This window comes from Triturus cristatus, chromosome 1_1 (genome assembly GCF_964204655.1).
Source record: "Triturus cristatus chromosome 1_1, aTriCri1.1, whole genome shotgun sequence".
Taxonomy (NCBI): Eukaryota; Metazoa; Chordata; class Amphibia; order Caudata; family Salamandridae; genus Triturus; species Triturus cristatus.
This window is the reverse complement of record NC_140579.1, coordinates 116597600-116625014: the sequence shown is the minus strand read 5'-3', so window position 1 is coordinate 116625014 and position 27415 is coordinate 116597600.

The window sequence follows — 27415 nt, the reverse complement described above, 5'->3', positions numbered from 1 at the left end:
GGTTGAAAAGTGGTTTTCTGGATCATTGGTTTAGAGGCGATATTGTTTAGTGGCTCATGTATGAAAGATGTATATAAATCCTCAGCTGGTACATGGCTATTTTGTTTAGGAGCTCACTTATTGGAGATAAGATGTGGTTTAGTGAGTCAGTTGTTAGAAGGAGATGTGGTTTAGTGGCTTGCTCATTTAAGGATGTCATTTGGAGGGTCAGTTATTGAAAGATTAAGTCTATCAGCACACATGTAAAGTTGTAAAAGTGTGGAGACCTTTAAAACTTATTCCACTGTTACAGCTGCCTCAAGGAGGCATACGTTCACGGCACAAATCCCTGTCTAGTAATGTTAGTAGACAGAGATTTCCATTAAAACCCATGAGTGGTTGCATGAGAATGCCCAGGTACCACCCATAAATGCGCACTCAAAGCAAGGGAGTGGACGTTTGTGTTAGTTTAGACAACTTCCCAACACAAATCGTAATTTGCGTTGGAAAGAAAATACCACCACAACACTTTGCATGCTGTTTGTGTTACAAAAGTAATGCAAACCCACTACACAGTGTTTGCAAATCTGGGTCCTGTTGTGTATAACGAGGTGTGACTTCCATCCTCCTTGCATCACATGAAATCCATTCTATATACCCAGTCAGAAGGCAACAATAGGATTTATGACAAGGTTACAACGTGAGAACTCAATGTCCTTTCAAAGAGTTAATTGCCTACATTTTGAAGTGGTATGAAAATAGGTTTTTAGATCAACAACATAAACAATACAAATTAATATTTATTACTGCTGTGAGCATATCCCAATTTCAAAGGGCTCAGTTTTCTTGAGCTGTTAGGTATGTTAAAGTTATTTATCAAGCAGATAAATGTCTCTTCTACATTCGAGTCACACAAAATTCCCATTAAATAATACAGGGTTGCATGTTCCATACTGTAAAATAGTTGAATAGATATATTATATAAGGTTTATCCCCTTAAACCTTCAGGTACATTTTCCCTATTGGTATTCCACATATGACATTCATATCATAATATTTCAGTGACTAATTGTGAGAAAGTGGTTTGCTACTTTGGGATGAATTTAAATCCACCTCAAGTAATAAAGGAAGTATCTTGTAAGGTCTATGTATAGGTTTCAGTAATTTAAACCTTGGCTAAACCCAATGCTGGTGTTTGCCGGTGATTGGTACTGGCACATAGTTATGGGAGTCTACCACAGTGTGGCGTTGCCAGTCTATTGTTTTGAAGTATCTAATAATGGAATATATAATTTACAAACAATAATGCAAGAGTGTGCTTCCCACTCTTACAGCTCTGGGTCACATTGCATTCAATTTCTAAACTGTAACATCTGTAGGACGGTAATGGTAAGTGGCTGTTATTGGTGCTGGTATTTGGAACAGAGGTGGCACAAGCAGCCCCCTTATGCACACCTTGGGCCCTGGCACTTATTTTACAAATGAAACAGTACAAAAACTCAGAACTTAAACCACCCTACGTCAACACATTCATCATTTTCTAAGAATTCCATATTCAGTCACAGTTCCTCTTACACCTAATAACTGTAAATAATGTAATACTTATCACATCCACCAATTTTAAATGTAATTGTATTTGCCACAGCGTAATGCATATTTTATTTGATTCTTTTGTTTAGACTTACCTTCCATGGCACAGCAGGCATTCAATTGTAAACTTTAAACTCACTCTTTTTATGTCTGTTTTTAGGCGGGAAAGGCTGCGAGTGCCAGAGCGCAGGCGCCGCTCGGTGAGAGGCGCTGTGTTTCTGAAGGAGGGTCTACAAATTGCACTTCCTTGAATTCGCTGAACTCTTATGGGGGCAGATTTACAATAACTGGCACATCCCTGTATATCATCAGGAAGGATGCGTCAGATATTTTACGTCACGGCAGACACCTCTTGCGCCACCATGGATGTGCCGCATTTACAATGCGGCTCACCATGGCGCAAGAATAGACAGATGCGTGACGCATCTGATGTCGTAAAGGTGACGCAGTGCTGGAGTTTTGTTGCAAGAGCAACGTATCTCCAGCACTGCTCGGGGCTCCCTATACTAGCTGTGCTGCGTCACTCCTTACGCCTGCTACAAGCAGGCACAAGGTTTTGACGCAGCGGAGTTGGAAAAGTGACTGAGTGAAATCTTGTAGATTTCCCTCAGCCACTTTTCTGAGGCATTCCTGCGCCAGAACGCCCCCCCCCTCTGCGCTGGAACACCCACATGAAACCTGACGCAGGTTTCATGTGGCGCAGGGCTTGACAACGTGACACATCTCCCTAGATGCGTCACATTGTAAATACCCTGCAGCATGGCGCTGGCTTTGTGCTGCCCCTGCGTCACAAAAGTGACGCAGCAGCGGCGCAAAAGTGGCGTACGGGGCTTGTAAATCTGCCCCATGGTGTTTGGGAATGGTGGCGGGATTTTCATGTTACCCCCTATAAGGTTCCTCAGGGTTCACTGCATCCTATGTTACTGCAGCCAGAAACTGACTACCATAAACTATTTTCCTTTGAAAGCAAGGTTGGAAGAGTAACCTGGATACCAGGAACTATTCTAAGGATTTGAGTCATGTTTGGAAATGAACTATAATAGTTTGAAGTGCTGAGTGAGACCTAAAATGGAGGATTAGAGAACTTTGTGTGTTTTGTGCAATATTAAATCCTCCTTTACATAATAAAATGGAAAGGCGTCACCTCTAAAAACTGTTGAAATATTCTCAATTCACATATTGGGGCTTATTTACAAGCCTCTTGCCCCGCCACTACGTCACTTTTTTCCCATATTAAAAGTGACACACAGGTGGCGCAAGGGGCTTGTAAATCTGCCACATTATTGAATGTAAAGTAGTGTTGAGTCTTAAGGGAAGGGATGAGGTGGTGTCAGTGAGAGAGCTTGTTTTGAGGAATATTTGTTAAATTACAGTTTAGAGAAAAGACAACCTTCAAAATATTAATTTCTGATCTGTATTTGAAATATGATTAAATATGATCTGTCTCATAGGGCCAGAAAATATTTAGAAATCCTTACAGTTGGACACATGTGTCCGACCACTCCATTAAAAGTCACCCCCATTTCGTAATCTCAACTAATAACTAATAACTTACACAAATCGTCTTTCTTGTATTAGATCGTTCATGCAAGAGACTTGATGAACTCATGGAAAAGTAGCTCTCTTCTTTCAGAGAGAGAGAGAGAGAGTGTGTGTGTGTGTGTGTGTGCGTGTGTGTGTGGGTGTGGGTGTTTGCGTGTGTGTGTGCACGTGAAACACACGTGTGTGTGAAGTCCCAGCATTGTGTACTAAGGCAAGGGTCTTTTCCTTATGGACATCTCTAACAGTTCTATGACAGGAGAGAAGAGAGTGTTATACAACTCATTGTGGCAATCCTTTCAAAGTGATTCTAGTGTTGTCCATGAGTTGTTAATAATATTACATAATACATATGATATAAATCTTGTATGTGATTCATTTCTTGAGCCTGCACTAGAATGGAAATAATAGTTACATAAAAGGATTTCTGATCCTAATGGGTGATTTTGGATGAATTCCTTTGCTGCACTAGACTAACACACAATTAAAAGATTACAAATGAGTAATTTTAATATAGACAGAGACAAGAATATGTACGCTCATCAGAACTGTCCCTGACCAGGAAGGGGCGTTCATTTGTACTAGATGCAGAGATTGAGGTATTCTTAATAGAATGTGGCACTCTTGCTTCCAAGACAGTTCTGGACACAGGGTGAGTGTTAGGGAGAGCAGGAAGTCTCCCTGAGAGCATCACGGAGGGTTATGAAAGGAAGGAAAGACATCAGACAACCAAGACATCTTATCAATACCTACAGTCAGCCTTAGGCAATGCACAACCCACTCGTACGAAAGGACATCCTGTCTGTCACGCCTCTCCTCCCCCCACTGTTTCCTTTCTGGCTTCGCTGACTCTCTCTGCTGAGCTGCAGAGAAGCAGTGTCTGGTCCTGCGTGTTTCTCTTCTGCTTCGGTGATACCTACTCGGCCTATTGAGCTGTCCGAGAGTGCCGCAGCGGATGGCTCAAGAAATGCAAGCGAACGTGGACGTTAAGTGTCATAGGTGGGCGGAGGATGTATTTAATCCACCCATATGTATGACTAGAATGTATGGCTTCAGAGGCACCATTTTTAAAAGCAGAGCACCTGACAAGGGAAAGTGACTGTGCCATGTAGAATTTTTATTTTTTCATATAGTAGCCTTGTCCCTTCTGAAGGGTGCCTTGTAAGCAGGCAGGACTGGGTGTTTAATATACATATAAAGAGGCACACTAGATGTTAAAAAATGTATGCCCTTAAAAACAGCTGATTCTTTGTGTGGGTAAATAGGTATTTTTGCTGAAAAAAGTTCTAGATATGAATAAAATCACTATAAAGCAATGGTTTAAAGTTATTTTTCATTTATTTAAAAAAAATCTAATTCACTGATAAAAATGGACTTGTTATAACTTTAGTGGAAAAGTAACTGTGGGAAAGTGTACTTTGCACTGAGTAGACGGAGTAGGCGGATTTAGAACTGGTTTACCTCTCAGCAGAGTTTCAGTGAGTGAATATACGTACTTGACTGACTTGTTAATGGCCCTCTTCCTGTGGCTTAGCAGCGTGGTCTGTGGTAGGAGGGGAGGGGTCCACAAGTGGTCACTTAGCAAGTATCAGACATTTGGGAGGGAGAAAATGTAACTCCCCTTGGTTTTAATACACTTCAATGACATCACATCAAGGTTCAAAAATATTGTAATAAAAACATTATCACAGCAAAATATTGCGGACAAAATAAAACTATGTTACTTACTTACACGGTACAGTACAATTGTATGGGCTACAAGAATATTTTGAACACAGAAATAGAATATTTGTAAGTAAGTATGTATATTTAAAATAATTTACAATTAAAATACATTTAGAAAACAATTGACCTAAAAAAACATTTAAATACATACATGTGGCATTCTGTGGTTCCACACCTGTTGCCAGGTGTCAGAGAATGTTATGATGTAAAGGTGTTAGAGGCTTCAGTTAGAGCCTGATGGATGGACTGTAACAACTGATCTGTGGATGGGATCCTTTATCCTGACTAAACCTGACTTCTACATAAAACCTACGCTCCTGAATTCTTACAATACATCATAGAGTTTGCTTTAAGGTATGCCTTGAGTGGATTCTATGTAGGGTGGCGTCTATGCAACGACAGGACATTAGCCCTTCCCTTGTGTGGGTGTTGCATCACTGTGTCCCGCCTCCTCAAAGAGGTCAAGTGTGACAGCAACGTGCTTGCGAAACCTGATTCTGCTGTCAGACTAAGCCTGGGTCTGTCAAAGCCTCTGAGCTCTGATATTGTGTATTATAAGTTGTCAATACTAAAGCACTGCACAATTAAAGCACTGGTTTGTGCACTACCTGTTCCAGTGTTACCGTGACTATCTGGATACCATGCTGCCTGCCTTCTGTCTCTCTTGTGCCCGCTGTGGGTGACCAGATGTACATCATGCCAGGGTACCTGATATAATTACTATAGATGGTAGAATATGGTTATTCATCTTAAAGAGTTTGGGAGAAATGTAAGAAATGTGCACATTGCCGCTGAAGGATTTAAAAACAACACTGATATTTTTGTGCATTTAACCACCCGCATGATGCTGGCTTCAGAACAGAACTGAAGGCCTGGCTATTGTTGTTATAATGTATGGTATTAGGAGGCATGGATTCTGTTTCTGTTGGAGTGACCTCTGCAGGACTCTGCCCGACAGCCACACATTCCATGTGCCCTGGAACTTCAAGGATTGCCTGCTTCCTTTGCATGCTATCAATCAAAGCAGGTACCTTCTAGGGCAGCTCTTTGGGTCTGAAAGCTGGGTCCTCTCATATGAGAACTGCTCATTTGGAGGAGCTGACAAGAGCTGTTGTATTTTGATTTTGAATCCAGCAGATTGCTGGAGGAAAGAATAACAAGGGGTCATGTTACCCACTGATTATTTGGAAGATGCATTAGGAGTCAAACCCAAGACTTGCCAGTCACATACCCCAAAATCAGGTACGTTAACCCACTAAGCTTGATATTCTGAGACCTCACGCAAGCAGATATTGCTACATATGGATGAGCAGACTGGAAACACTCCTTTGTTCAACAGTCAGACAGGAGCATCCGTCTGAAGATGGAATTAAAACTATTTCATCGGGGGAGGAGCCTAGCGCGCATCCAAGATGGTCGCGTGAGCACAGGGCTCCCCGGACCCTCGCTGCTCCTCGGAATTTATCCTGACTCTATCCTGACTTGGTTGATGGAATCTGGGAGACGAACGCTGGCTGAACACTAAACTCCTTTCGGAAATCAAATCGGACCTGGCAATCCGGAGTTATGGTGGTTTGAACTTTTGAGGCCCACCTGACGGCTGTGCCCGATGCGAGGGTGATCTGTGGAGCCGGGGCGTAGTTGAACAATAACGGCAGCGGGGCTGTGCCAGTGGCCGTCACATCACTTTCGGTTTCACTTTTGGTCTTTGAGGGGCTGGACTGTGGACTTGCTTGGTGCGACTGGGCTCTCATTTTGCCTTCGCTTGATGCCGGTGGCTTCGTCTGCTGCCAGCGTGCTCATTGACGGGGGTCCCTTCGCTCCGCCATATTGCGGCCTGTGGTGCGACACGCGTCTGCCTGGCCTGTGCCACCTCGACGCTTCCTCGGTGGTCCCCTTCGGCGATCGAGGTTCTCATGGGAGGCAAGGGGGACCCCGAGAGGCGTAAGACCAAAACATCCCTACGTGGGGGACCGGTCCAGACGAACAACATGGACCGCTACACTCAGGGTAAAGGATCCCCCGGGACGGCCACTGTCCCCCCGGAGGACACCAGTGGTGGCCCGTCCGTTTCTCCGGATCTGTCCCTGCAGGACATCATGGGCGCCATTAAGGGCATCAGAGAGACCATCGCTACGCAGTACGAGGCCTTGGCCCGTAAAATCGACACGGTGGCCATTGACATTACGCTAATCCGGGCGGATCTCTCTAAGACTAACGAGAGGGTTCAATCGCTGGATGTGCGGACGTCCTCCCTTGGTACGGACGTGTCGGACCTGCAGGCCACTCTCGGCGATCTCAAGTCGGCCAATGATCTGATGGCCCGGCGGCTGGAAGACTTCGAGGGACGGGCCCGCCGCAATAACATCCGCGTCATAGGCGTTCCGGAGACCTCCGATAACCGCCCGGTTGATCTCCTGGTCGAGGAGCTCATCCTCAAACATCTTGCTCCCGCTGGCCTGAGTAAGTTTTTCGCCGTGGAGCGGGCCCATCGAGTCCCAGGTGGCCGGCCGCGACCGGGTGCCCCCCCGAGGCCTATCGTTGCGAGACTTTTCCATTACAGAGACCGAGACGCGATTCTGCAGGCCTCACGGGTCCATGGCCCGGTCCGACATGAGAACTCGTCCATTAACTTTTTCCCGGACTTCACCCAACTTGTCCAGAAACAGCGGATGGGCTTCCAGGGGGTGAAGCGGCGTCTCCGGGACCTCGGTCTCAAGTACTCTATGCTTTATCCTGCAAGGCTCCGAGTGGAACATGAAGATCGGACTACCTTTTTTGACTCTCCTGCGACTGTGAGTGACTGGCTGGATTCGCTGCCGGACCGGGGTGACCGGACTGGGCCCTCTGCCGGTACCGAGGGTGGCGGGTCTCCTTTGGAGTGACTTATGGTCCCGGACTCTGCCATGTTGTACTGTTCGGCTGGGTTCTACTTCTTTTGTGCATTTTGTTTCACTATGTTGTGTGTGGGGAGCGGGCGGGGACGGGTCCCTTCCCTCCTCCGGGGTCTTTTCGTAGAATGGGGTTTGTAGGGCGACAGGCACACTGCAAGTTGGGGTGGTTTTTTGGACCGCAGGGGTGCAGGGTGGGGGGTGTTGGAGTTGGGGGGGGTTGGTGGGTGGGTGGGGTTGTTTGGATTTGTGTTTTTTGTTTTCAAGGCGAAGTATTGGCTATGGTTCATCCTTGGGTGTTGAGCTCTTTGCTAGGGGGCCCTTGATCTACTGGAGGGGATGGGGGGGGACGGGTTGAGATTGATGTCTTGGAACGTCAATGGATTGGGGGACCGTATCAAACGGGGTGTTGTGCTGCAATATCTGCGCCGTCTGACTCCTGATGTGGTGTTCTTACAGGAGACGCATCTGGTTGGCAATGTTTGTCGGGCTATGAACAGGGGGGGATATCGACTTGTGGCCCACTCTGGTTTCACCACTGGTTCGAGAGGGGTGGGCATTCTCTTGCGAGTTTCACTTCCGTTGGAGATCACCAGGGTGGTCCCAGACGATAGAGGGCGCTATGTGGCTCTGACTGGGAGGTGGGAGGGGCAGTCCCTTTCCTTGATCTCGGTCTATGTTCCCCCGGGCCTCCAGAACTCCACCTTCTCAGACTTGGGTCGGATGTTGCTTGGGCTTCCTGACAGTCTTTTGCTTATGGGTGGGGACTTTAATTCGGTTGTCTCGGGTGACCTGGACCGTCATCCGCCCAGGGCCCTCCCTGCTGCCCAGGCGTGGCTGGGCGGGCTCCTGGAGACCTTCGGTCTGGTGGACTGTTGGAGGTTAATGCATCCGACACAGTGTCAGTACACCTTTAACTCTGGGGCCCATGGGAGTCTCTCCAGACTGGATTATTTCCTTATGCCCGCGGCCCAGGCTACTCGGATTCGAGAGGTCAAACACCTGGCCAGGGGTATTTCTGATCATTCCCCACTGTGGTTGCTTTTTGACACCGGGTCGCGGTCCGCTGGGCGGATCGCTCCTATTAACCCTTGGTACCTGCGAGACCCCAAGATCCGTGATAGCCTGATTAAGTCGATTGATCAATATTTTTCTGAGAATGAGGGGTCGGTGTTGTCCTCGGTGTCCCTGTGGGAAGCTTTCAAAGCAGTGCTCCGCGGGCATGCCCTGTCCCAGATAGTGGAGGCCAAGAGGGTTAAGAGAGAGGCGGTTGTGACGCTGGAGACTGAAATATCGGGGCTGGAGGCAGCCTTGGAGGCGGGCGTCACTCCGGATGGGCTGCATGCCTTCAGCCTGAAGCAGTTTGAATATAAGTCTCTCGTCACTGATGCTGCCAAGACTATGTATAGGGAGCAGCAGGGTAGGTTGTATGACGCCGGAGACAAGGCGGGTAAGCTGATTGCCTGGTTGGACAAGAAGGAGAGAGTGAATCGTGTGGTCCCGGAGCTTCGGGTATCGGGTGGAGTGTGTGTGACTGAGCCTGGTGAGATTGTTGAGTGTTTTGCTGACCACCTCCGTGCAGTGTACTCCCCGGTGTCTGATAGAGATGAGGACGACTCTCGTCTTCTGCTTCGGGATATCTCCCTGCCCGGCTTATCCGTTGAGGACCGCGAGCTGATGGATGCCCCTTTGTCTGTCGAAGAGATAGCTACTGCGATTCGCTCCCTCCGCTCGAGCAAGGCTATGGGCCCCAACGGTCTGCCGATTGAACTATATAAGTTGCGCACGGATAAAATCACGCCTTTCCTCCGTCATATGTTTCAGGAATCGCTCGAGAGGGGTTCCCTTCCTGACGACCAGCGTCTGGCTACTATAGTGGTGATTCCCAAGGAGGGTAAGCCACGTGACCGCTGTGCCTCCTATAGGCCTATTTCCCTGCTAAATGCCGAACCCAAAATCCTTGCTAAGGTCCTCGCCAATCGCCTGCTGAGCGTTATATGTGACTTGATACATCCGGATCAATGTGGCTTCATCCCACATCGTAATACCGCTCTCAATTTACGGCGTCTGCACGGCGTCCTCGCTAGGGCTGAGTACTTCGCTGAACCGGCCATATTGGTTTCCCTAGACGCCACGATGGCCTTTGATACCATTGAATGGCCATTTCTTTGGGCCGTCTTGGCGAAGTTTGGTTTTGGGGAGGGGTTCCTTAACTGGGTGAAGCTCCTTTATGCTGGACCAATGGCTCAGGTGGTTGTCAATGGGCGGGTTTCTCGGCCTTTCGCTTTCGGGAGGGGAACTAGGCAGGGGTGCCCGTTGTCCCCGCTGCTCTTTGCTCTCGCCCTGGAACCGCTCGCTGCCTGGCTCCGTTGGGAGCCCTCGATTAGAGGGCTCCGGTGGGCCCCGGGCTTCGAGGATCGGGTTTCATTGTACGCGGATGATATTCTCTTGTATCTCACCTCACCGCGGAAGTCGCTCAATGTTCTCTTTGATATCCTTACTTCCTTCGGGAAAAACTCGGGTCTGATAATTAACTGGTCCAAATCTTGTGTGTATCCTATCTCTGGTGGTCTTCCTCTCTTGCCACCTCGGCTTCCGCTCCAAATATCTCAGTCCGGCTTTAAATACCTGGGGGTGTACATTTTGTTGGATCCGGCGGTCCGCTATGAGCAGAATCTCCTGTCTCCGCTCCGGCGTTTGAGGGCAGATACGGCACGGTGGTGTAAGCTGCCCTTGTCTCCGCTTGGTCGCGCGGCGCTGTTTAAAATGATGTCCCTTCCCAGATTCCTTTATGCACTCCAGAACTCCTTTGATGTCATTCCTGCGGCCTACTTTAGGGAGGTGGAGAGTTTGCAGGGGAGACTGGTTTGGGACGGGCGATCGCATATCGCTTTGGCCAAGCTGACTCTTTCCTGGTATGATGGGGGCATTGCGCTTCCTGATATTAGACGGTACTATTGGGCCTCCCAGCTGTCTGCCATTAATCATGCTACGTACGCTCCTGGTTCGAACCCGGCATACGAGATGGATAAGTTCCTGCTCCCCGGCGGTAACTATAACAGAGCGCTTTACTCGCGGTCTGCTGGTGGGGCCCTTGCGGGCCCTACCAGGATTGCGGTCCGTGTATGGAAGGCGGCTAACGTAGCGATGGGCTGGAGTGAGCGTTTAACGTGCACCACTCCTCTATTCGACTCAGACCGCTTGGGAAGCCTCTGGACAACGAAAGGCTTCGAGCGCTGGGATACGATCGGCATCAGCAGAGTGGGGGACCTGTGGGTTAAAGGTGCGGTTAAATCCTTCGCGGCGCTTCAGCGCAAGTATGAGCTTAGTGACAGAGAGTTCTTCCGTTATGCACAGGTTCGGCACGCCCTGCTTTCGGTCTTTGGGGAGGGGACCACGGTCCCTTCTTCTTCGCCTCTCGAGGACCGCATACTCGATGGTCACGTCCCCGACAGTACTATCTCCCTGATTTACAAAAAACTGATAAACAATCGGGCTGTCCTCTTGGTGCGTCTTCGGGAGGCATGGACGGGAGATGGGGTGGAGCTGGACGATGAGGACTGGCAGACTGCACTGTCATCCCCTAAGGAGGTGGCCATCCCGGCCCGTCTCCGCCTGGTCCAGCTTAAGATTCTCCATCGTGTATACGTGACGGGCCCCCGCCTGGTCTCGATGGGGTTTTCAGACGACGGACTCTGTAAGCGTGGCTGCGGGCTCAGTGCTACCTTTCTCCATATCCTATGGGAATGCCGCGAGGTGGCGGAATACTGGCGCCGGGTGCATGATATTATGAGACGAGTCACCGGGGTCGCTCTGCTGCCGGAGGTGCGTCGTTGTGTGCTGAATGTATGGGAGCCCAATGACTGCAATGCGGCTCAGGCTCGGTGGGCGGCCTTGGGGAACATGATTGCAAAGAGAGATATTGCACAGCTTTGGGGTTCCCAGCGGCCTCCCACCGTATCCGTCTGGAAGGAGAACATGGACTGGTGCATGTTCAGGGAGAAAACGGTGTATGTGGCTCGTGGTAAACCGGGGGCTTGGGGTAGAATTTGGGGGCAGTGGAACGCGTATCGTGGGTCTATCTGTGCTCCCCCTTTGGTGGATACGTCCGGGGTTGCCTCGTGCCCCTGATCCTTGAGGGTTCCTTGTGTATCTCGTACTTTGGAGTACAGATTTGGTTCTCTCGTGGCCCCCCCCTCCCTCTCAGGTCTTCTTTTATTGACCGCCCTCGGGTGGTTGGGTGTTGACTCCCCCGGCTGGTGTTCACCGCCCTTCATAAGTCGTTTCGCCTTGTTTGTTGTATTTTTGTATTTTTCTTTTTTGTTGTTATTTATACTAAAAGCGTGTATTCTGATTTCCCTTATGTGCAGTCTGATCTACTGTGATAGTGCGGAGCCCCTGTGGGCCAGTCATTGTTTTCTGATATGCTGGAACACTTCGACTACTAGCGGCCGGCCCTGGTGGTTGTAGGCCCGTGTTTGTAACCCTTTTTGTGCACAATAAAATCTTTTCAAAAAAAAAAAAAAAAAAAAAAACTATTTCATCAGCTCATTGTGATTTCTCCAAAAAAACTTTTGGGGAACTGGCAAAAAGTGCCATCTTTTGTAATAGATTGGTGAACACCATGTTCTAAAGTACTGTGGGGCAGATTTACGGGGCCCTTGCGCCATTTTTGCGTCACTTTTAACATGGGAAAAGTGATGCAAAACTGGCACAAGGGGCTTGTATATCTGCCCCTATGTATTTAAATCTGTAGAAGCTGCTTTTTCGTTGAGCAAACCCTCTGTGCCCTTTTTTAATGATCTCTGTCAGCAGCTTGTAAGCATTGTAAAATCCACTAAAACATGTTTGCTGCAATCTTATCAGATTTTACCAACATCTTGAAATGCACAGGTTCTCTATTTTCTTGTATTTGCTGGAAGGATAGCTCAGGCCTATTGTTTGATGTTTTAGCCCCAACTCCATTGGTTTACCTGTAACCACCCTGCCCCCCCGCCAAAGGTCGGGTCTAGTTGCCCCCTGACATGCAGGATATCCTGACATTGGCAGAAGGAGTGTGCCAGTCAGATGTGAATAGGCAGTGCCACTGACCACAATACAGACACAGCTGATGCTTCTAGGCACTGCCAGAATGAAGGGAGTGTTGTGGCGCTACTGGTTACAGCTGCTGACTTTGAACCCGGGCCACCAGGTTCGAGCACCAGGGATGGCTCAACATCCTGTGATGCTTGGCAAGTCATGGACCTCACGTAAAGAGGTTATAATGCTCACAGGCATACTTTGCGCTGTACAGAAAACTGCAAAAAAAGTTGCGTTAGTGTGAGAAAAATTAATTCTATTGAATGCTGTGTGAGCACCTGTATGTGCATGCTGTGGGCAGTGGTCAAAGTGCATCTACAAAGTATGAGAACTGTGACACTGCGTGCAAAGGGGGATATTCTCAAGAACGGGCGATAATTATCACCAACCTAGGTTAATGCAACTTTACATAACGCCATCTATCGCGGGAAACAAACGCCATGTTAATGGCGTATTCTCAAAACGCTTGCAACAGGTTATAGTTTCCCTATAATGTGTCAAATGTCCACATTAAAATTACCGGGACGCCTATAAAAAAGGAAACCCGAATGTGAAAAAAGTTGCGATGGGACCAACAGCGTTAAAAATATCAGCGATAAGCAGCGCCAGGCTTGCTATTCCCTTGTTAGGCGGGAAAATTCCCCATAAAAGCTGCAAAAAAAACCAAAAAAAGAAAACCCAAACAACTGAGAAGCACCATGGAGGAAACTGGAGCAACTACAGAGGCCTTCCAGAACCCCACAAACTCCAGGTACACATGTGAACTGTATATGGCACATATGTCCAGGGGACACCTTGGTTTGTTCCACGCAAGGTATTCCTGCTGGCTTCTTGGCTGGTGTGCATCTCCCATGTTGCTGAGGTGTTCACTGTGCCCCCATCCGCCTTACGTCCATGTTGCTCATGTTGTGGGACTTGAGTTACAGGGTGCATCTCTGCATCAGGGTGGTTCATATTTTATACCAAATGACACCCGCAATTTCATATTTGACCACAAATGACATCCAGTTGTCTTTTTATGAACACCAATGACAGGCTTCATGTCATGTTATGGTACACATGTGATACGCTGATGAGTGGGATTATGTAGTACATTTGACAGCCTGAAATGGCATTTCGAATATGTGACACCCTAAACAGCTTCTCTGTACAGAGGTTTACATACCTAGAGATTGTTAGCACTTAATGTTGCATTTACACCTGTCAGAGTGATGTGCTAATGGAGAGGACTGACATGCACACAGGGAATGTGTTGCAATGAATTTACTTGCATATGCTGTTCATGTGGTCATTTTGTACTGTTTCATGATTGCTAAGGACAGTCACAATGCGACCTGCTTATGCGAAGAAATTGTTAATAATTGTGTTCCTTCAGGCTATTCCTGCAGCAGCTGCATTGGGGTGTGGTCCACCTGCCTCATCTTCCTCATCATCGTCTGATGCATCTGGCACTTGGATCCATGGGGCATTGGTGCATACACATATGTTGTGCAATACACAACATGCAATGATCATCTTGCACACTATTTCTTGGCTGTACAGGAGTCTTCCACCTGTTATGTCCAGGCACCTGAAACGTGACTTTAACATGCCAAATGTGCGCTCAACAATACCCCTGGTGCGTTTGTGGGCGACATTGTACTGCCTCTGGGCCGGAGTGTTATGGGCTTTGAGGGGTGTCATCATCCACAGGCAGAGTGCATATCCTTGATCACCTGTGAGAGGTAAGTGAGATTAGTGTAAATTGGTGGTTCTGCATGCTGTGTTGGCAGACTTACAATTTTTGCGGTGTGTGATTTGTGCGACTTTGGGATTCATGTTTGCCATGTTTTGCTTCTCGCAAATATGCAGGATCAATGTGTATTACGTAGCCTCACAGCTGCTCCTCCCTCCCCCAAGCCTATTTACTTGTGTGTGCTGCGCAGTTGCATCACTTACACTCGTACGGCACACCATTGTCATGCCTGTCTGCGCATGTCCGCAAGCCTGACAACAACACTTTAATGTTGCCCATTGAAGGTGGGCACCCATGTGTGTGTAGGCCTATGGTAAGGATAGGGCGGACATAGATGTAGAGTACAGGCCTGGCTGTACTCGCGTTGCGATTGAGGCTAGGCCTTTGGCTTATGCTGCGGCAATGAAGATACACACACAACAGTTGGCATTTATGAGCCAAGACCTCGAGTGATCTTGCGCTCCTTTATTTATACATTCGGGCGATCCCGCCCTCCGTGTGCATGCTACATTACAACATTGTCGATTAAGGGCCGGGTGGTGCCGACACTACAACAGAGACATACGCCATAGTTACTTTTGTGGCCAGCTTGGAACTGAACTATGCCCAGACCCCGGACTGAACCACGCCCAGAGCCCAGAACTGAACCACTCCCAGAGACCTAGGCCATTTCTTTACACTCCTCACACTCCTACATGCCGGCCACCGTGGCGGCGCTGGGATGTCTAGCGCTTCGGAGACGTTCCACTCAGGCTTTCCAGTGGCCTGCCTGGTACGGGGGTGGCCCCATGACTGTGAAGGGATCCAGTGGCATTACCGAGGACATGCTGTTGGCTGCTGGAGGCGGACTTGTGGGGTAGCCCCACCGGACGATGATTATGGTGCACAGAGGTAGTGGCACCTGAGGCACTGCGTCCAGCACATGCCTTACTGCCATGTGGCGATGACTTGCAGTGCACTGAGGTAGGCCCACCTGAAGAGCTGAGCGGGTGTTCAGCCTGCGATGATGCAGTGGGCCTAGAGGCTGGGCGGCGACTTGTGGAGTACAGAGGTAGGCCCACCTGAAGAGCTGAGCAGGTGTGCAGCCTGCGATGATGCAGTGGGCCCGGGGGTCCGGACTGGATTTGATTTCTATGAGACCTGCTGGACCGCAGTGTAGGCCTAAGGGAGCAGTCAGCACACACAGAACTCCGCGGTGCGGTGCCGCTGGGCACGCTGGGGGCCTGTTGCGCAGAAGCCAGCGAACGGCTGAGGAGGCTGCCAAGCTCGCGGCCCTCGGGCTTGAAGATTGCACCCAGCACATGGTGGGCCCTCTTGGAAACACGCCGGTGTTAACAGGTGAGCAGTGAGGCCTGGGAGCGCAGGGGCAGGCAATCATCGCTGGACGCCTGCATGTCTGGGGACCAGCGGGCTGGGGTGCAGCAGGCGCTTAGGATTGCGCAGGCCCCACCGGTCACAGTGGTGGCCTCATGGCAGGGTGAGGGGCGCCGCCCTAGCAAACACTCCCCTGCAGGCGATGATGAGATGTGCGCCAGGTGGCGTGGGATGTAGCCACCACGTCGCCGGTGTCGAGTTGTCCATTGAAGGTGGTCGGCCACATGTGTGTAGACCTATGGTCAGGATATGGCGGACACGGAGACACACAAAGTAGTTACTTTGGTGGCCTTCCCGGAAGTGAACCACGCCCAGAGCCCTGGGCTATTTATTCACACTCCTACGCTGGACTGGTGTACGACGTCCCAGCCCACTACGCTTATGCTTACAGGCGGGGCGACATAGCTACATGTCCACGGTCTTCCCCACTGCCTGAGGTTACATGGTTGCATCCACTGTCCACAACACTACAAACACCAGCAGTATATGTCCACATGGACATGTTTGTGCTCTGCATACTCAAGACTGTCCAGCACATCACCGCCACACTTGGCATTGTGTACATTCTTATTCATGGATCACTTGTTTCCTTCGCACATTCTTGGTTCCCACCTATCCTCACATTCTCCAATTGTGTGGCAGAGGGGCTATGCCTTTGTGGATGGTTTGTCTACATGTCTGGCCCCTGTTACCACTGTTACTTGTGTTGTCATGTCTGGTAGGCGGGCATGTTGGTTGGCATGTTGTATGCGATTGTGGAGTTGAGGCGTGTGGTGTGTTTCTTTGGTACTTACCAACAAGCAGTGCATTTCCATAGGTCCCATCCTGAAAGTGTTGGTTGATGATGGACTGTCAGAAGATGTAGGAATCATGCATACTGCGTGGGAAGTTGGCGACAACATTGGTGAAGAGTCCCCGGTGGTCCACTATTGCCTGCACATTGATGGAATGCGTGTGCTTTCTGTTGCGGTAATTGTGTGCTCTGTCGGCAGGGGGCACGAGTAGGACATGTGTGCAGTCAATTGCCCTCAACACGTGCAGGAAGCAAGCTATGGCACAGAAGCCTTGCTTGGTCTCCAGCTGTTCCTGCGCAGTGTTGGGGAAGTGAAGGTGCTGGGGTATCAAGCTGATGATGCCATCCAAGACAGGTGTGAGGAACTTTGATAGGACTGGCTGTGTGACTCCTCCGACTATGGCAGTCGTTGGTTGGAAGGTACAAGAGGCCAACAAGTGCAGCACATCCAGCAGCTTTGTCTGCGGAGGGATGTTGGTTGTCCGCTTTGTTGGTACCATCAGCCTGTGGGCAATGTGGGTCAGGTTGCGGAGGATGGTTGTCCTTTTGAGCCTGTAGTGGGCAATGACATCCTCTGGCGTTAAATCTCTGAGGCTGGTGCGTTTTCGGAAGGTCCGCTGTCTTGTTCTGCACTGCCTCGGTGGTAGTCCGGGAAGGGGGGTGGTCCTGGTGGTGGGGGCGGTCCTGGGGGTGGTGATGGTGGGTGTTGTGGCCCTCTTGGGTCTCCAAGCTGCATGATTAGTAGCTCAATGGCATCTGTTGGTCTTCAGATGTAGCTCTGGGCTGGGATCCCTTTTTACTGCCGGGTTTTCATCATACTTAAGACCAGAAAAAAGCAGGTCTTATGTGTCTGCTGCGAACGTGCCTTATCGCCTGTTTTTGACCCGCATCGCCGATCTGGCGGGTCATTGAGAATATTGCGAAGTGGTGTTATTGTGAGTTTTTGGACGGGAACGCCTACTCTGGATATGATGAGTGTTAGTTGTCGCTGTCAGCCTTGGCGATGTTTTTAGCGGCAGCTATCGCAGGAAAACTGACAATGTGGGCTGTTAGCACAGGCTTGTGAATAGGGCGATAAATCTATTGCCACTTTCGTGGCAGAAAAGTGTTGGTAAATTGGCGATGAGTCCTTGAAAATATGCCCCTAAATGTTCTGTAACATTTTTCATTCTTTCACCTTTAAGCAGCTACATATCAAATAACTCACAGCTTAAATGAAAAATAATTGCTGTGTTTGTAATCAGAGAGACACAGAGTTGAATCCTGGTTAGTGCAGTGGAGAATAGTGACTTCTGTATGTTTAGTGCCACGAGGTCCCACTCTGTGACAGAAAGCACTGTGAATATGTAAGGCATTACTTTAAACTTGCATTACTCACAGTATAATACAGGGTGCTACAAAATGGTCAAAAAATATTTTACGATGAAAAAGTGCTTTCAAAATATAGATTTAAAAAATGCCCAGACCGTACGTAGTGCCATTTTTTGTTACTATCCTTTAAAAGCACACACTTGAAAGAAAGAAAGAAAGAAAGAAAGAAAGAAAGAAAGAAAGAAAGAAAGAAAGAAAGGAAGAAAGAAAGAAAGAAAGGAAGAAAGAAAGAAAGAAAGAAAGGAAGAAAGAAAGAAAGGAAGAAAGAAAGAATCTAGATAACCTGGAATCAATACCCTTCCCTACTTGTTAGAATTGTGTGATCCTAGGCACATGTTTTATTTCTCAGAGCCTCTTTTTTTTTTATTATAAAATATTTAGTTCACTTTTAAATACCTGAGTTCAAGATGTGCTCAGTAGAAGCACCTCTTATATTTGATTTAACAGACGGTCATGTTGCTCTAGCTTTTAGAAGAATCTCGGCCACATTTAGGGCTTATGTGACTGACTTGCCTCTTAGTTCTCTTACGGCATTGTCTTTGGGGGGCCGAGCCATGAATGTTTCTAAAAACTACCACTTTTATTTTAAATGACGGTCCATGCAGTGATATAATCTGATGTACTAAGATGAAACGCTTCTGCATGTGAAAGAAATACCCTTGTTGGATTTTTAAAGAGATTGTATCATCTGTAAATTATGTTTTTCTTCATGATCCACATGCAGAACGTTTTCTGGGCTCGGCTCATGCACAGACATTCAGAGCCAAGCCAGACCCACGGCTCAGCTCCGGCTCAGATCACTCTATTAATTTGCCTGCGCGTCCTCCTCTGTTTGCAGCCCTGACTGAGTACAAGTGGCCGTTACTCACTTGATTAAATGATTGTCAGTCAGTCAAAAGCTCTTAATTTCGGCCACTAGAGCTATAAAAGCACTTATAAAATAAATTCAATACATTACATACAAATTGAAGCAGTATACTTTGGGCTATATAGGACCAGGTAATACTTTGAGGAAAAATATACTTTTCCTATCTGAGATCTTGAGTTGGCGAAGTCAGCTCCTCTTGTCCCCATGCTAGAAGGGATTGTACAATATAGTATAAGTATAAAGAAGCTTATTAAGCGCTCGAATGCCAATGGCGTCCTGGCGCTAGGGTGTGGGAACATGAACAAAGTGAGGGCTGATAGCTACTGGAGATTGAACAACCGGAATTTTAGAGCTTTCCTGAAAGAGGAGAAATTTGGCTGAATTCATAAAGGCCACAGGAAGTTTGTTCCATAACTGAGTTGCACAATTAGAAAATGAGCGGCCGCCCCATCTGGCCGTCTATATCTGGAGGTGTGGATAAGGCCAAGGTTGGCCGATCATACGTCTTGCGGGGAAATATAGAGCCTGAACCTATTTTGACAGTCCACAGAACGCCCACCATAACGTGCCTTGTGCACCAGGCTGAGTGCCTTAAACTCAATTCTCTGTTGAACAGGAAGCCAATGTAGTGACCTTCCTCATTAGAGGTGGGGTGACCCTTCGGAAGTTGTAAGACAACACGGACAGCAGCATTCTGCAGTGACTGAATTTTGCTAATCTGATACTAATCGATGCCCAGAAACATCGTATTTAAGTAATCAAGTCTGGACATGAAGAGGGCAGCCATTACCGTCTTCTGGAGTGCCCCGGGGATGAAAAGGAAGATTCTGCGAAGGGTCTTAAGCAGAAAAAAACAGGCTGAGGTTATACTGTTCACCTGAGCCGACATGTTCAGTTTGTTATCAAAGAGCACTCCAAGATTCCTAACCTTTCCCACAGGTAGGGGACATTCCCCCGCCTCTGGTGGCCACCACCGATTACTCCATATTGATGGTCCATTCCCAAATTCGATAACTTCTGTTTTCTCTGTGTGAATCTTTAAAAAACTCTGGCTCATCCAGTCCATGATGTCCTTCAGACAGGCATGGAATCTTACCGCTGTTAACTCTGGTATGTCGGATAGGGATATAACCAGTTGCGAATCATCCGCATGAGACATGATGATAAAACCGTGTTTCCTCACTACGCTGGCCAACGGCTTCACATAAACATTAAACAGGGTAGGGGACAAAGCTGAGCCCTGTGGGACACCGCAGGGCAAGTTGAAATTACCTGATTGTAGACCCTCCCAGTTCAGTGTTTGCTTTCTGTCGTCCAAAAAAGAGGAGAGGAGGGCTAAAGCCCGCTCCCTAATCCCTACCTCCTTTAGTCGCCGCACCAACACCGTATGATTAACGGTGTCAAATGCAGCCGACAAATCAAGGAGGACAAGGATTGCCCTCGCTCCCCCATCGACTGCAGCCCGGATTCCCTCCGCTGCAGCGATTAGAGCAGACTCAGTAGAGTGTTTTGGACGAAAGCCGTGTTGTGATGAATCAAGCAAGCTGTTACAGTCCAAGTACTCGGTTAAAGTTGTGTTCATGTGTCTTTCCATGCCCTTGGCAAGCCCGAAATTGGTCGGTATTTTTTAAAATCAGTGACTTTCTTAAGAATCGGTCTAACACTGGCAGTTTTCCAGGTGATAGGATAAATCCCAGATGCCAGGACTTGGTTAATCAGGAGCGTGAGAGTCAGACTAATCGTCTCCGCCGCCAGATGCATGACCGGCGGCGGGCAAGGATCAAAAGCTGAACCCGATTTGGTGGATTTTAAAATGTCAGTTACTGCCTCAACCGATAAGGAACCAAAGCCCATTAGGCTACATTGCACCGTCTCCTCAACCCGGGGAAGTTGCTGTATGCCTAATACAGAATGTGGAGTTGGTAAGTTGGACAAGTCATCATATATTGTCTGGACCTTATCATGGAAAAAGGTCGTCAGCTTATTACAAAAATCCGGGTGGGGGTTGAACAAACTACCCTGGTGGGGTTTGGCAAAAAAGGACACGGATTTAAAAAGTTCTTTAGCCGAGTTACCCGCGTCCTGGATTTCCAGAGTAAAGTATGCTCTTTTGGCTAACAGAATGGCCTCTTTATATTTATTAAGGGCCCCATTATAGACGTCTTTACTGACCCTACTATAATCCACACTCTAGAGACGCTCGTACCTTCTGCATTCAACTTTTAGTTGTTTAAGCTCCGGGCCGTACCACGGTGCCCCCACTGGGCGCCTGTTGAGTGTAGCAGTATGCTCAGGAGCGACACAGTTGACCGCTCCCTGAATCCAATCCTTAAACTGGGCTGCTGCCACCTCATTATTTCATCTAGGGTAGGAGGGGAATGATCAAGAGCAGCCAGTAGGCCAGTACTAGTGATCCTATTCCATCGCCGAAACGTAAACTTGGTGGGTTTGGGAGGCGTACCCATCCCAGTTAACCTAACCCTAACCTAAAAAAAACCTGCTTTGTGGTCGGTCCAAGGAAGCGCGTCGACCCCGCAAAAGGCGATATCAGGATGATTGGAAAACAATCCATCTAAAATATGGCCTCCTTCATCTGTGGGTTCAGATACTAACTGATGTAGGCCATAAGCTGCCATAAAATCTAGGAGTCTGTCCGTGTCCGTATTAGTGCCCAGTTCGAAGTGATAGATGAAATCACCAAGTATTGAGTAGAATTCGGAGTCCGTGCAGGATTCCAAATAGGACAAAAGGGTCGATGGAAAGGTGGCTCTAGGGCCCGGCGGCCGATAAACCAACAAGCCTTGGAATACGATCACATCTTTAAGCCTAATGCAAAATTGCATTGCTTCAGCATGAAGGTCCGCCACTGCCCTCACCTGGACCTTCAGAACTTGCTTATAGATAATGGCTATGCCACCACCTCTACTGCCTGTTCTATCTAGGTTCAGAAGTGCGTAACCTGATGGCAGAGCCACGTTCCAGTCCAGAGCTGATGTTGCGTCCGTCCAAGTCTCGGTTAAGAAAACCATGTCTGGGTTGTGTGTACTTAAGAACATTTCCAGTTTGTGTTTGTGTTTCACAACCGAGCGTCCGTTTAAAAGAATGCCCATGAACCTGTTGGGTAAAACACGCTCCGTTCTCCTGGTCGGAACTTGTTCTACACCAGTGTGGGGGATAACAGGAGCCGAGGGACCCTCTCCATTGCCGATTTCAGTATGGCAGGCTATCCCGCCATTCCTCCCATTACTGCTGCCAATGTTCATACCCAATGAGAAATGGCAGTGAATACAAAGAAACATTCCTACCTCATCGTCAGGGTTAAACAAGGCGCAGTCCCTACAGCGCTGCTTTCGGAGCATCAGCAGCATCTCTGGAGTGTAGCATATGGGCCTGACATAACCAGGGGTCCTGGCCACGGGCACGTTCCGGGCGCTGACGGGCGCAGACGGGCGCAGACGGGCTTGTCTTTGGAGCGCCTTTGGCGTGCCATCTGCGCGCCTGCTGCGCGCTCGCGCCAGCGTGGGTTTTAAAGTGTTGTCAGGGGTAAAAGACTAGAGTGCTAACCCAACATACGCGGGCCTGATCGCACAGACGGGTACCGCTAGTTGAGTAGACAAATATTAAACAGGAGAGAATATTAAAACAATTAAAAGTAGCCAAGATTCAAGGTTCCACAATCCCACCATAATACCCTCTCGCAGCCCGCTTCAAACCTTTCACTAGCGCACCAGCGTCAGCATTACACACGCTGTGCGCTCGCGCCAGCGTGGGTTTTAAAGTGTTGTCAGGAGTAAAAGACTAGAGCGGTAACCCAATGTACGCGGGCCCGATCGCACGGACGGGTACCGCTAGTTGAATGGACAAATATTAAACGGGAGAGAATATTAAAACAATTAAAAGCAGCCAAGGTTCAAGGTCCCACAATCCCACCATAAAACCCTGTCGCAGCCCGCTTGAAATGTTTCACTAGCGCACCAGCATCAGCATTACACACACTGTGCGCTCACACCCACGTGGGTTTTAAAGTGTTGTCAGGAGTAAAAGACTAGAGCGCTAACGCAACGTACGCGGGCCCGATCGCACGGACTGGTACCGCTAGTTGAATGGCCAAATATTAAACGGGAGAGAATATTAAAACAATTAAAAGCAGCCAAGGTTCAAGGTCCCACAATCCCACCATAAAACCCTCTCGCAGCCCTCTTCAAACCTTTCACTAGCGCACCAGCGTCAGCATTACACACAGTGCGTGGCCTTTAAAATAGCCGCAAAGTAAACAAGCATTGGCATAGCCAATAGGTCTCGCCTTTGGGACCTTATAAGTGTTTAGCCATGCAACAGTTGGTGTTGTTGCACCAAGGATATTGTGCTGCATAACTAAACACTTATAAGGTCCCAAAAGCGAGACCTATTGGCTATGCCAATGCTTGTTTTTCTTTTTAATTCTGGGACTTGTAGTCTTGTTTATGCCATTATAAAACGGAACTAAAAGTCCCAGAAGTCAAAGGGGAAAACACTTGGACTGAAGTAGTACTTCATGGACTTGAGAAAATTGGCAGCTGTGGAGAAGCAATGGCTGCCCCAGTTCTGGAGGAGTGGGATGTGAAACCCTCTTGGTCGAATCCTATCTAATCTAGTGCATGTTTACACAGCCGGTTAAGGTAAACATGCGTGAGAGGTGTGCCATTCTGATGTAACAGGAGATCTGGACTCCCCGATGAGGTGAAAAACTCGGATACCCTAAGGCCCAAAACATGCCATCCAATCAGACTGGCAGAAGTGCAAAGACTGGGAAAGGTGACACATAAGGCTACAAGGATCTTCAGTGCCCAGGTCTATGGGCCTCCATGTATGCAGCTTGGAAGGGAAAACACACTCCTACTGCCTCATGGCCTTTTTGACCCGCACATTCCTTGTGGGGTTCCCAACTTCTCTGAGAGTGGCCAAACAAAGCAATAGCAGCCAGCTGGCTCCTAACTTCACCCAATGATTCGGCCGCTCTCTCTGATTTGACAGTAAATCCGGGCTCCCCACTGTCTTGAATCAGCCCCCCCTGTTGCTTGCATCAAACATTTTGTCAGCCTGCAAAGCTTCCTCATGTGCAGACATGGTCCTAGGGGCCAATGAGGGTTTTGTGATTGTATCTGTTTTTATTATTATTATTGGTATAAATTGATTGTTTTATGAAGTTGTGTTTTGCTAAAAATGATCGATATGGAATAACAATTTTTTGACAACTAATAATCTACTCGGTATTTGTTTAAATATGTGAGAAGAATTCAAGTTTTCCTTTTAACTGAGAAGAAAATTACATTGTAGATGCTGCTAAAATCTGTAATAAATGTGACACTTTTGCATTACTCATGGATCAGTGCTTTTGTAGTGAGTTATCCACGAGCCAACAGTTAAGAAGCATTCTTTGTGAATAATTTGTAGGAATGATAAGAGTGATCAAAACGATTTGAGGCAAGGATACATTTGTTGTTGATAAGTGACCCTGTTCTTTTCCAAAAAATAGGGCACCTCTCCCATTTTTGTGCAGCCAGGTGACAGACAGGGCCATTGATTTCCTCTAGAAAATGGAGCTAAAATGCATAGGTCCTTTCACGTCGCTACACTTTGTGATGTTTCACCTGCAAATCTGTCATCGCTCTCACAATGTTTCTTGAGAGAACCTCTTTGGGGGAGAATCCATTTGCCCACCAGTCCCTGCCGCTGATGACGGTGACTTTGCTGCTAATAAACAAGCCCCAGTTAAGCCCTGAAGCTTCAACCTCTACACACTGTCCTTTTTGCACCAGGTATTTTCTACCCACACTGCTCTCTGTGCTCCTGCCACTTTTGCTCGCACACTGCCCTCTTGGCCTCTGCCCCTACTGTGCAGTAACCCTTCTTTTCCCAAACTACCCTACATGCCTCATTTGTAGGGTAACAAGATGGTTCCATGTCACAGGGACACCACTTTTCCATTACTGTAATTAACTTTTATCTATTATTGTTATCAGGTGTGTTGGCCCATTTGACGCCATTAAAATGAGCTTGGACTACAATTCCCATAATGCACTGATAAGTTAAATCAAACCCCCAAACTGGAAACTTGTGTCTTGGAGACATGCAGCCATTTGGTCACCCAGCTCATTCGCACACTGCCCTCTTTGCCCTTCAGCTGACACACTGCTGCTGCAATCAGGGGGGGGTTGGGTCTGGGGGGTCGTTGGGTCCCTCAGCTCAAACATCATGGGTGCTCGAGACCCAGGGCCGGGCAGAAGTTGGTACCTATGGAAAGGACGCTTTGTCCGGCTGCCTCGGTGTGACAGCGAGTGCCCTTACGGGTGAGTAGTCGCGCTTGATTGAGTGCCGTGAGGAATCAAAACTTACAAGTAGGCCTTGTGACGCAGAAGGGTAAATTCACGGGCAGAAACGCACTGCTTCCGAGGAAAAGAAACCGAGAGATGGACCAAGGGAGTATATTGAGGAGAAGGAGGCGAACCTGAGGCGGTGAGGAACAACTGACTTTAACCTTCGTCCCTTGCGCTGCTGTGTAAAGTGTCTTAAGGAAGGGCGATCATTGGGTCGTAAACTAAGTGCGAGTGACATAGTGTCGTGAGGAGGACTCTAGGCTGGAACAAAACCTATTCAGAGAAGAGAAACCTGATTTTAACACAAATCTCCTCTTTAAATTGATAGAGATCCCTAACTCCAGCATCAAGCTGACCGGCTAAGCTCGGCTATGAGGGAAAGGGTTAACGATCGGCTGAGTTGAGAGGCAGGCAGCGGGGGTAGTGCTTGGGGGTGGAGAGGGGGGGGGGGTCGCAGTGCAAGGTCTCTTAGCCCTGAGAAACCCACAGCTGTGTGTGCTTGGGCCTTGGAGGGTGGGGGGAGGGCTCTGGGCGCTACGAGGGAGAACGCCTTCCACAGTGTAGCGTCACAAAATGTGCTTAGATGCCTGGCGCTGCGTATAAAATCTATACGAATGAAGCTACGATACAGTCCAAAAGCATCAAAGCGAATGCATTCCAGTGAGTGGGTGAAAATAATGTGTATGGGGGAGAGAAAAACAACAGAAGTGGAGACAGTTATGATATAGAAATATGTTGGGGGGGCGGAGGGTTGAAGAACCTAGACAAGTGACAAATACTTTCTTCCACAGAAGTAAACTTTCAAATCTCTTCTAAAAAGAATCCGCGATACATTTGCCAGGGCTGTATTTTGAACATGAGCCGCGGAGAGGCCACGACAATGTACCTCATTGTTTAATTCGAAGCACCGCGATCAGAATCGCACCTGACAGCTGACACCTAAGGGGCAATGTATCAGATTACCTCTATCAAGCGCACGCCAACATGTGGGAACAACTGGAGCAGGGCAAGTGGGGGGGGGGTCAGAAAAAGGGGGCTTTTGACTTGCATTGGAGAGGCAATAATTCAGGAATTACGAAGTTATATAAAGTAGACATGTTCACCATTTTTACTGTAAAGGAGAGTTAAAATGCAGGGCTAACGCATTTTACAAATGTTCTAAAATAAATAGAAATAAAAAGAGTCTCTCCGTCAAAAAGGGAAGGTGGGCTATTATTTCAGCGCTCCATACATGCATGTATAAGTAAATAACCAGACCGCTTGTGTCTTTGTGATCATCCTTTTGCTGAATTTAATCTTTGTGTTTCAGTTTCTTCATGATGTTACAGGCATACGTTTTAAAAGTTACAACGTACTTTCAATAACAAACCAGAGTGTGAGGGCAGACCAGGAGAAGTGCCAGAGGCAGGAAGTTGTCAAGGGTGGGGCCAGCAGAACAGAGCACAGCAGTGGGCTTGAGAGAGTAATAACAAGAAAAGCCCGGCGAAGCGTGGGCGCGAGCGCTTGGGGGCGGGGGAGCGGGGGAGCGGACCCTTTGAAGTGCTCAAAGGAGCCAAAGCTATAGAGAAGGGAGGGGGGAGTGGGAGCAGCTGTGCACGTGCATGTGATCGTTCACTCAAGGTTTAGGCCAGCCAAAACTGTGGGTAGCACTTTGAAAATCCCACATATAAAATGTCTCTTCGAGCCTTTGGCTCGCGAGACCTAAAAACATGATTGTAAAGGGTAAGGACTGGAAACATGGACTTCTGCCTAGGGACACTTATTTGACAACTCTACCATCAAATCTTCTTGTGGCAGAAATGTAAAGTGTGTGTATAGTGACACAGCCCAAATGTTTGGGGGATAACACCAAATGCGTTCTTGGTGTAGAGGAGCTCAATTATGTCCTTGGAAAGGGATTGGGCTTGTCATACTGCAACAAAGAGTGAGGATCCTACCAACTCAGCTCTAATCTCATTCTGCAGGACTTAAGGACGACAATACCCTTTGGCATCAGAAAGAGGTGCCCATTTGGTGGCTAAATTGCCTAGTATAAAACTGGAAATTTGGAATCAATCCCGGCTTCCCTGCTTATTCAAACTGTGTGATCCTAGGCAAATACTTTATTTCACTGCG